General features: G+C 40.3%; 1 pseudogene; it reads left to right on the top strand.

The window, feature by feature from the left end:
• The first annotated feature begins 10,532 nt into the window (after nucleotides 1-10,532).
• LOC115514967 lies at nucleotides 10,533-10,994 on the top strand (annotated as a pseudogene).
• The last annotated feature ends 221 nt before the right edge of the window (nucleotides 10,995-11,215 follow it).

Here is an 11,215-nt window from a genome sequence, read left to right as displayed (position 1 = left end):
TGGTCCACTCACAGTGAGACTAATCAATGTGAATGAAAAGGATTTGATACTTTAAACAAACTCTAGTTGAAACATGGATTCATTTGAATCAGAGATGAACCGCCTTGCCATAAACACCCCAAGGTTCCATTTGTGCCAAGACTGGCTGTAATTGAATGAACTGTCACTAGATGGCGGTGTGAGTCGGACAGCCAAATGTTTACAAGTTCTCTGTCAAATCTGGTACCGGGATCTTGCTATCATCAAAAATAGATCTCTTTGCAAATAAAAAACACACTACCAAAACACAAGAAAAATATTATGTAAAGGGGCAAGATTTTAAACAAAGAATATTCTAAGCGAGTTTGCTGTGCTGTTTACCTTTCTTAGTGTCTCAAACATGAGAGTGCTTATGACATCCTTGAGAAATTTGTCTAAAATTCACATTTCCAGGGGCGCCTGGGTGGCGCAGTCGGTTAAGCGTCCGACTTCAGCCAGGTCACGATCTCGCGGTCCGTGAGTTCGAGCCCCGCGTCGGGCTCTGGGCTGATGGCTCAGAGCCTGGAGCCTGTTTCCGATTCTGTGTCTCCCTCTCTCTCTGCCCCTCCCCCGTTCATGCTCTGTCTCTCTCTGTCCCAAAAATAAATAAAAAACGTTGAAAAAAAAATTTAAAAAAATAAAATAAAATTCACATTTCCAGAACCCCCTCCACCCTTGAGATTCTTTTTTTTTTTTAATGTTTATTTATTTTTAAGAGAGAGACAGAGTGCAATCAGCAGAGAGGCAGAGAGAGAGGGAGATACAGAATCCGAAGCAGACTCCAGGCTCTGAGCTATCAGCACAGAGCCCAACGCGGGGTTCAAACTAGTGAACCACAAGATCATGGCCTGAGTCAAAGTCCAGCGTTCAACTGACTGAGCTACCCAGGAGCCCCAGACCCTTGAGATTCTTAATCACAGGTCTGTGATGGAAGATAGTCCCCATTTTTAAGAAATATCTAAGGTTATCCTAATACAGATAGTCCCTGAAAAACACTGCTCTAAAACTTGAATCCCCAAAGAAATGGCGCTTTTGGATCGTGGGCTCCAGTCCAGTCACTTGTGAGGCCAGAGTCTCCAGCCCCAATCCCTTTCTGCACCGTTGCACATTTCAAATATTGTCAGAGAATGCCAGCACACTGAAGAAATCCCAACAGGGGCAGAAACTGTTCCTGACCTTGGTTAGAGCTTATTCAAAGACTTGTCCCTTCAAAAGTAAGTGCTCGAGCAGAAGCCCTAAATGAACTGTTTGCAAAGGAGTTTGTCACACAATTCACTCCTGAAGCAAAAAGAGCTATACTGACCACCTTTTCCCCTCTACTCACCATTCTGACTCTTTGAAAACTCTTCTACACAATTCCTCTACCTCCAAAAATCCATCTACATATTTCTTAGACTCTTCTACCCAGCTGGAATCTATACATACCCATCCCTGCCCACCTGCACCTTCACATATAGGCCTGCCTGAATCCAGCCCAGCATTTACCTGCCCTGTTTCTGTTCACTATCTGCTACATCTCCTTTCAATCTCCGTTTCCTCTATAAAGTGAAACACGTGAGGAATAATTTCTCATATTTCCCAAGGTGGGAACTATCTTGACCCACCTACTGACATTAGTGGCTGCCATCTGTAATGTTCACCTGTTCATATCTAATATTGAGAAAATAGAGTGGAAGCTTTAAAGAGTAAAGGACTTTTAAGCTAGTGGTAATAGTGAATCTTTAAGCAAGGGCAGAGCAAGGTAGATATCATGGTGGGGGGCGGGGAGGCAGTCGGGGCAGTCAGCATAGGGAGTTAGAACCCAAGCAAAGAAGAGGGAAGAGCATCCTCGCAAAGGAGAGCCTGGCTCCAGGCTGATGTCAGAGCCAGCTCCAGGTAAGAAAAACCACCACATGTGATTTGGTGTTTGGAGTTAGATCCCAAGCAGAGTGCAGATAATGTCCAGGCATGGCAGAGATAGAAAATTGGTTACATACAGGGCAGTTGATCAAATAAATAAATGTAATTAGAATAAAGTAAGCTGGGTTCCTCACTGTCAGAGATAAGAGTTAACAGACACGAAATGGGACAAAGCTGGTGTGAACTCTATAATGTGAGATTGAATTGGATGTATTTGTATGAACAATGGTTGTCAAAACACATAATTATACAAAATAAATATTAATATAAAACTTTTATGTGTATATGTAAGTGTCTACATGCACACACACACGTACACACAGACACATATTCTCTAGCTCTTTCTACTGGGAGCAGCAACACCTCAATGCCAACAAACTTATTGCTTACATACTGGTTTCTAACTACCATTTCCCACTAAAAGGAACCACAGATCCTGGGGCACCTGGGTGGCTCAGTCAGTAAGTGTTCGACTTCAGCTCAGGTCATGATCTCACGGTCCCTGAGTTCGAGCCTCATGTTGGACTCTGTGCTGACAGCAAAGAGACTGGAGCGTGCTTCAGATTCTGTGTCTACCTCTCTGTCTTCCCCTTCCCCACTCACACTCTGTCTCTCTTTCTTTCTCAAAAATAAATAAACATTAAGAAAAAAAAATTTTTTTAAGAAATAAATAAAAGGGACCAAAGATCCTTTGAAGAATGATCAGTTCCAGGACTGAGAAAATGGAAGTACGAGATAAACCTGAAATATCTTGTTGTGTCAGAAAGTATGGAAGTACTCAAAGAATGATGGGAACATGTCGAAAGACTAGAGAAACTGGCTTGAAGAGGTTCTCACCAGTCAAATCTGGGATAACTGGAACATTTAATTATGATAGAGTACAGGATTTTAGTCTTCTGAATAATAACACATCGCAAATTCCTACATATATAAATAAATGAGTGAATAAATTGGAAGTCTGAAAAAGACTGAAACATTTACACTGTTTCAAAGGACCTCCATAAAAATATATTAATCACAGAGGGGGAGAGAGTACCTTTATAATGGGTAAGCCTGGCAAATACCATTTTAATCAAGTGAACAAAGGGAATATCACCAGTGATGGGACAATCAAAATTGTATCACCCAATAACATGCAGTGAAAACAGTGTCACATCTTTGATATTCCTGCCAAAGGTGCACTACCTGAATCTAATCATGAGGAAATATCAGACAAATCCAAATATGGGAACATTCTGCAAAATAACTGTCCAGTCATCCTTAAAAGTTTCAGGTCATGAAAGGAAAGACTGAGGCACTGTCACAAACTGAGGAGACTAAAGATACATGATGTTAAATGCAACATGTGATTCTGAGCTAAATCTTTTGCTATGAAAAACATTATTGGGACAATTGGTAAAATTTGAATGGGGTATAAGCATTCAATGTAGCAACCTATCGATGTTAATTTTCTGATTTTAATGGTTGTATTGTGGTCATGCGGGGAATTGTCCTTGTTTCTAGGAAATACACACTAAAATACTCAGGAATGATGGGTCATCAGTTTGGCAATTTATTTTCAAATGTTTCGGGGCTTTAAAATATATAAAATATATTTCTAACTTTTTATAACTTTATGATTGTTTACAAAAATTAATAAAAAAAATAAATTTATCCATCTTTTCTTTTTTTCCGAAAGAAAATACATGCTCATTGTAAGTAGTGAAAGCAAAGATGTACAATGAAAGCCTTAATCATCATCTTCCTTTCCTCCTCTGTCCCTATGCCCCATAGAAACAATGTTACCATCCTGCTATTTAAACAAACATACATAAACATGTAGAAGAGGGAATTTGCTATTAATGATCCTCCTGATCCCCGAGAGTAGCAGAAATAAAAAGATGCAAGACAATCATCACGTATGTATCCAGTTTAACAAATAAAATGATCCCCTTGGACTTTGAAAGGAATAACAAAATTCTCAAGTCTATCTGTGATTTCCCTTGGGTTTTCCCATTAAGGGCACTGAATTATGCGCCGAAATACACTGAGTGAGGACATTGGAAGCTTCTGAAATCTGAAAAGGAGGGAGGGGCTCACACCCTTCTGAAAATGTGCAAACCAGCATGAGATAGCTTCCCCACGTGGGGACTGGCCAGGGCAGCATGTGGTGCTGCCCTCTCTTCCCACTTCCTCAAAGTAAGTGTATTCTTATCTGCATTAATGCAGTCTTCTGCTACTTTCCCTTTTCTCCCCAGCTATAGCACTCTGTAGATTCAAAACACACTGATTTCATTAAAATGCCTTTTTTTTAATGCATGCTACTACCAAACCACACACTCAACTCCCATCCTCCAAGTGCAATTGATGCTAAGGGATTCTTTTTTCTGTCGTGTTTTTTTTGTTTGTTTGTTTGTTTGTTTTTGGATTCTGATTTTGTTATGCCAGTTTAAGATCACCTCTGACTACTTCATCCATGGTGTTGATAGAACTACTGAGGACATGGATCCGAAGACAGAGGCCTGATGTTTGTCTCTGAAAACCTCCCTTTAGTGCACAGATACAGTCATCCAAGCAAGTAGAAGTCCAATAAAGAAAAATGTCTGCCAACCCATTTTTCTCTATTTTGGTGGCAAGAAATCGTTTAAAGATATATTAGCGTCAAATGTCAGGCTTGGAAAACAATTATGCTATACCTGCCATATTCTTATGACCCATTTGCCTATTAACTCTAATAAAAAGTCAAATAAAATAGTCTGCCCCAGTTTATCATTAATGCTTCATTGTTACTGATGCCTAGTAAGCCTTGATTCTGTTTCTAAGTGCAACTATGTCAATTTTACATAATCTACTATAACCTTATCCAACCTTCTTAGTAATCAAAGAAACGTAAATCAGAAAGCAGTGATAATATATCCTTTACATACCAAATGTTGAGAGTTTGTAATAATTTGTTGAATGTTGTTGAAACTGCAGGGATATCAGACTTTCATGCAACTGAAAGACATCTTTCTCAATGGCAAATTGGCAGAAGTATCTATGGCCTTGAAAATGTAGATTTGCTTTGTCCCAATATTTCCTCTTCTGGGATTTTATCCTAAGGTCATCACTGATACACACAAAGATAGAGCTACTAGTATGTTTGCTTTGCATGTTTATAATGGGGGTGGGGGGGTGGGCAGTTACATGCTAAAAGCCCAAAACAGAAGATTCCTTTAGATATGTATCTATACAATAGAATACTATGAAACCACTTAAAATAATGTTGTAAAATGTTTCATGTCCTAGAGAAATGGTCACAATTGAGCCAAAAAGGCAAGTTACAAAACGAAATATCTAGTATGATCCTATTGTGTGTGTTTGTGTGTGTGTGTGATGTGCACACACAAATGACTGAAATGTGTATACTGAAATAGGCAGAGTGGTTGTCTTTGAATAATGAAGTTAAAGGAAATTTTTATCTCATTCTATTTGATTACCTATATTTTCTAAATAGGGAAAATAGCAGTAAGAGCCACTGTCTGTTATAAACACTACGTATTCCTACAGGCATGGCTGAAGCTAATAGGGTACAAAGAACCCATTCCTCTGTTTCTCCCTTACTCTCCATATTATTTTGTTCTACCTTTCTTATAGCCTTTCACATCCTGCTTCATATTTACCTCTATATAATTTTACTTCCTTATGAAATGGAAGAGCCTTTGAATTCTGAGACAGGATTTTAAATCTCTATATACCTCCACTACCATGAGGCATATTCTCTTCCAGTGTGAGAGAAGATAATAAGTAATTTCTGAAAAAATGAATACATGAACATTTACTGAAAACTGAATGAGGATAAACATTTTTAAAAAAGAAAAATTCATTGGTAGTGCCTACAATATCATGGGTGTTTGACAACCAAAAACGTTATATGGGGCTCATGTTACATGTCTTTCTGGAAAGAGGATTAGGCCGATCTAAACTAGGGGGCTTCTATATTCCAGCCTAACTGCCTGCTAACTCCTATTTCCAGACAGGTAAGCCACAGACTATGGCCTCCTCTTGCCTCAGATGTTTCCAGAACCATCCCATTGGTAAAGCTATGAGCCTGGGATACAACTTCTATGCAAGCACAGTGAATATCCACATTCTCTAATTTCATAGTGAGCTATTGTTAACCCAGGAAAAAAAGCTCCACAATAAGTACCTTATGACCAAGCACTTCAACTTCCAAAAGGTCTCTCTTAACACAGCTCAGTTCTCTTCTATGTTTCCAGCTCAAATTAAAAAAAAAAAAAAAAGTTTTTGTTAAGTTTTTTTCCAGACATTTTTTTTCTATTTTAGTCATTCTTACAAAAATAAGACTCCAGTTCTAAGGGCAGACATTTGGACCTTTCTGGCAGGGACTCCCGCCCTGGGCAAGCACACTTGATGATCACACGGTACATGGTCCCTTCTCTCATGACCATCTGCTAGACTGGCTCTCTGCCCACTCACAAGCGCATTGAATTGTTTCACTAGGACACAGGTGCCAGGCTATCATGGGCTTAAATGAGCAGCCCACATAATACAGCAAAATGTTCCTCTTCCCTTCAGGAGGATCCTTCCCCATGACAGCCTTAAAGTAGTGTCACTACATGGCTTCTGAAGCTTGATTACAGCCAGAGACATGGGTGAGCCAAAGAAAACACTGTAAGAATCAAAAACCCTTACAGATGAGTGGTCACAGAGCAGAGCAAGTGGTTGTGCTAGCTATGGTACAGGTAGAGGTGTGGTGTGAACAAAAACCTCAGGACTCTAGAAAGAAAGAAGTCACCACCCCTTAGATTTATGTAAAACTGAAGAAGGAAATATACATTGTGTGTGTGTGTGTGTGACTATGCCTTAACCTACAACAGAGAGAAGAACAAGTAACATGGAAATTAGAGCTAAAGACATGAGGGCATGTCCCAACTCTACCACTTGATGAGACCTTCAGCTGGCCACTGATCTCAATATTCTTAACAGTTAAATAGGTATAACAATAATACCATATGTTAGCATCACTATGATTATATATCTATCACTCCAAAACTTAGTGGTTTAAAACAACATTAGTTATTTTCTGTGAGTCAAAAATTTGGGAGCAGTTCAGCTGGGCAATTCTAACTCAGGGAACTTCAAGAGGCTGCAGTCAGGATGTGGCTGTGCCTGGTGCCATCTTAAGGCTTCTTCACTCATATATTCTTCACCCATATGTCACCTGGCCTGGAAAGACAGGAACAGTGAGAGCTGGAGCCACTAGAATGTTTCAGGCATATCTTTGTGTCTCTACACATTCTCTCTACATGGTCTCTCCAGCATGGCAACTTCAAGGTAGACAGATGTCCTCCATGGTGCCTGCGAAAGAGCATGTCTTGAGAGAGAGATCCAGGAGAAAGCTGTACTGCCTGTTATGATACAGCCTTGGAAGTCACATAGTGTCACGTCCACATATTCTATTGGTAGAGGTAGTTTACAAAAGTCTACTGCATCCTACCCATGGAGAAACATCCACATTGGATTGTAAGAGCATGAGAGACGAGATATAAATTTTCCATCTTTGGAAAATATAATCTGCTGTGCCATGCAAGGTTGTTTTAAGGATTCAATAAAAGCATTCATATTCCCTTTATAAGCTGTAAAGCACTATACAAATATTAGCAATTTTTATCACAATAGTAATATTAAAATGTATCTTTTTATCTCAGCCTATTATAGAAGGTAATTTCCATAGATGAGGCTACAGGGGCAGAGTGAACTAAACTTCACTAAGATGGAGTGAAGGCAGTAGTAAAAGCACAGAAGGCATCTACTCAAAGACCAGTGGGACATTATTTATCCCAAAAACTTTAAGAAAGGGGTTATATATTTCTTTACTCCCATATCCAAAAAAGAATCACCTGGCCTTAACAACCTCTTTCCGTTCATGCAATTGAGTAGAACCCAAATGCAAGTCTTAGATCTGCCACTAACTCAAGAGTGGAAATGAATTGCCTAACTGGGGGGCTCCAAATGATCTTTAAAGTTACTATAAGTTCTAGGAAGTTGGGACTCTAAGAGCCAGTTGGATTCTCCTTGCTAATTCAATGGATTAAACTTTTAAGGCACTTTATTTATACAGACCCTAAACCCCAGCTTTCAACTTACAAATATCCTTACATTTGAAGGAGTGGCAACACAGATTAATGAGGGTGAAAGACAGGAGTAGAAATATTGCCTGTGCCAAAAAGGAGGGTCTCCAGGGTGCAAGGTTCAGGGCCCATCTCAGGTGAATCCTGAGAACAGACTAAACAGAATCTGGGGCTCCCAGGAAATGAACTTGGTGAAAGGAAATCAAGATCTAATCCCTACCTGAGACCCAATACCCTCCAATCATTCCCCTGGCTCCTTGATGGTCTCCCTTCCCATCTTAGGCCCCTCAGCAAGATAAGTGGATCAAAAAGATACACGTTCCCTGATGGTTGTAATTATTTCAGGCTGCCACCACTGTTAGCATCAGAGAATTTTGCCTGTTAGCTATTATTAATCAAAATTACTCAGGTGGGCATTTTTCAATGCAGAAAGTAAGCTACAGAGTTGAGTTAGAGAAATGCAATGATTTCTGTAAAAATAAAATAACATATTTGTATATACATATATATTCATTCAATCAATAAATACTTGTCCAGTTAATGTATATGCTTTTGTGTGCATAGAACATCAGGGAGGGCACATAACAAACTGAAGGCAGTTGCTGCCTCTGACAAGCAGAATTGGAGACTGGGAGAAGGGATGAAAGACTGTTTTCACTAAATTTGCTTTTGTACTTTTAGAGTTTGTACCACGAACATATATTACTCATTCAAAAAATTGTTTAAAGTTACTCAGGGATAACTTGTGATCAGGAGGCTTGCACTAGTGCTAGGCTTCCTGAAAGGAGAAAAGACCCCAGGCTTTTCACACCATGGCTCTTTCTCACATGACGATTTCACTGGTTTCTATTTAAAATACATCATTAAAAGTAAAGTGATAGGGGAGCCTGGGTGGATCAGCCGGTTGAGCATCGGACCCTTGGTTTCGGCTCAGGTCATGATCCCATGGTCATGGGATCGAGCCCTGTGTCAGGCTCTGTGCTGAGTGTGGAGCCTGCTTAAGATTCTCCCTCTCTCTAAAATAAAAAAATAAATAAATAAATAAAGTAACATCATAGAACTTTTTTAAATTTGTTTTCACCTGAGTTCCTCCAAAACTGTAAGCAGTTGATTTGGGAAGTGATTCCAGGTTGCAGAATGCAGAAGAGGCCACTAAAGACAGAAAGGAAAGCCTCTCCAAGGACAGGCTCCTAGTTGGCCACCACTAGCAGGACCATTGTTTTCCTCAATTCTGTAGAAATGTCTGAGAAGCCTTATGAAACACAGAACAAAACGTGGCTAGAAGAACAGAGAAGGAAGTAGTTAACCATCAGCTTCCATTCCCCCTGGACAAAGTTGCTTCCAAAAGGGTTTCATTTCCCTGAACTTGTGGGTGGACACTTGTTAGTGCTTACAGGATTTCCTAAGATTTCCTACCTGCAGGTGTCAGACATACCCCAGACAGGAAGCAAGAAGTGCTCATGGCACAGGCCTGAGATAAGGTGAGGCGCTGTTGGGATACAACCCAAGTGAGGCTAGCTGACACGCCCCCACACCCCCCCCCCTCAACACCCCCCCCACCTCCACACCCCCCTCCCTGGAGCTGGTTGCCACAGCAATGGCTGGATCAGAGGGGAGACAGAAAAGTGTCCAAACACTTATGACAACTTCCTTCTTTTGCAAATTTTGTATTGTTTTTCTGTCCCTGGCAAAAGCAATAATAATAATAATAATAATTCTGTACTTGTAAAGGTTAAATTAGTCAAAGAAATCATAAATATCATATGATTTCACTTATATGTGGAATTTAAGAAACAAAACAGATGAACATGGGGAAGGGAAGGAAAAATAAGATTAAAAAGAGAGGGAGTTAAACCATAAGAGATTCTTTAGACAGAGAACAAAATGAGGGTTGCTGGAAAGGAGGTCAGTGGGGGGGATGGGATAAATGGGTGATGGGCATTAAGGAGGGCACTTGGGGGCACCTGTGTGGCCCAACTGGTTAAGCACCCGGCTCTTGATCTTGGCTCAGGTCGTGATCTCCCAGTTCATGGGATCAAGCATCAGGCTCTGCACTGACAGTGTGAAGCCTGCTTGGGTATCTCTCCTTCTCTCTGTCCCTCCCCAGCTGGTTCTCTCTCACGCGCGCTCTCTCTCTCTCTCTCCCTCTCCCCCAAAAACTAAATAAATAAACTTTAAAAAAAAAAAAAAGGAGGGCACTTGTTGGGATGAGCACTGGCTTATATGTAAGTGATGAATTACTGGGTTCTAATCCTGAAACCAATACTATACTGTATGTTGACTAACTTGAATTTATTTAAATAAGTTTTTCAAAAAGATGAATTTAATATATAAAACATGGCCAGTTGCTTACATAAGAAAAGAATGTTTCTGCAAGGGAGGGTACTCAAGAACAGTAATGCTAGGTGGCTCCATGGATGAGAATTGAAGGTCAGGGAAGATTTTCAACACATATCTTGTTGTATCCTGAATTTTGAAGTACAGCCACACTACCCATTACAAATGAAATTAGTTTTAGGCCGCTCCTTGTGCTGCTTGTGTGGTCGTTCAGTGCAGACCTGGTACCTCTCTTGTGAAGCGGCAGCTGAGGAGACTCTGGCACTCGCCGTGGCCAATGAAAAGCCCAAGGAAGGAGTCAAGACTGAGAACAACGATCATATTAATTAGAAGGTGGCAGGGCAGGATGGTTCTGTGGAGCAGTTTAAGATTAAGAGGCATACACCACTTAGTAAACTAATGAAAGCCTAGTGTGAACGACAGTGTTTGTCAATGAGGCAGATCAGATTCCGATTTGATGGGCAGCCAATCAATGAAACAGACACACCTGCACAGTTGGAGATGGAGGATGAAGATACAATTGATGTATTCCAGCAGCAGACAGGAGGTGTTTACTAAAAAGGGAACTTGCTACTTTACTCCAGAACTCTGTTCCTCCAGACCAAGAAGACATTCTCAATTAGAAAACCGCAATTTGGTTCCACCACATCCTGATTGTTACAGTATAGTTTTCTCTATTCTTTCATTGTCCCCTTCCCCATGCCCTTATTTATTGTACATAAAGTAACTGTGTAGGTGCACAAGCATTTTGCATTTTTTAACTAAACGGCCAATGGTATGTTTTGATCGACATCAAATGGAGATGGGATGGGGAAAAATACTGGTTCTGTGAAAATACCCCCTTTCTC

The sequence above is a fragment of the Lynx canadensis genome, chromosome B2, assembly GCF_007474595.2.
Source record: "Lynx canadensis isolate LIC74 chromosome B2, mLynCan4.pri.v2, whole genome shotgun sequence".
NCBI classification, from domain to species: Eukaryota; Metazoa; Chordata; class Mammalia; order Carnivora; family Felidae; genus Lynx; species Lynx canadensis.
The sequence above is the reverse complement of the archived record's forward strand: the minus strand, read 5'-3'. Positions and strand labels throughout refer to the sequence as shown.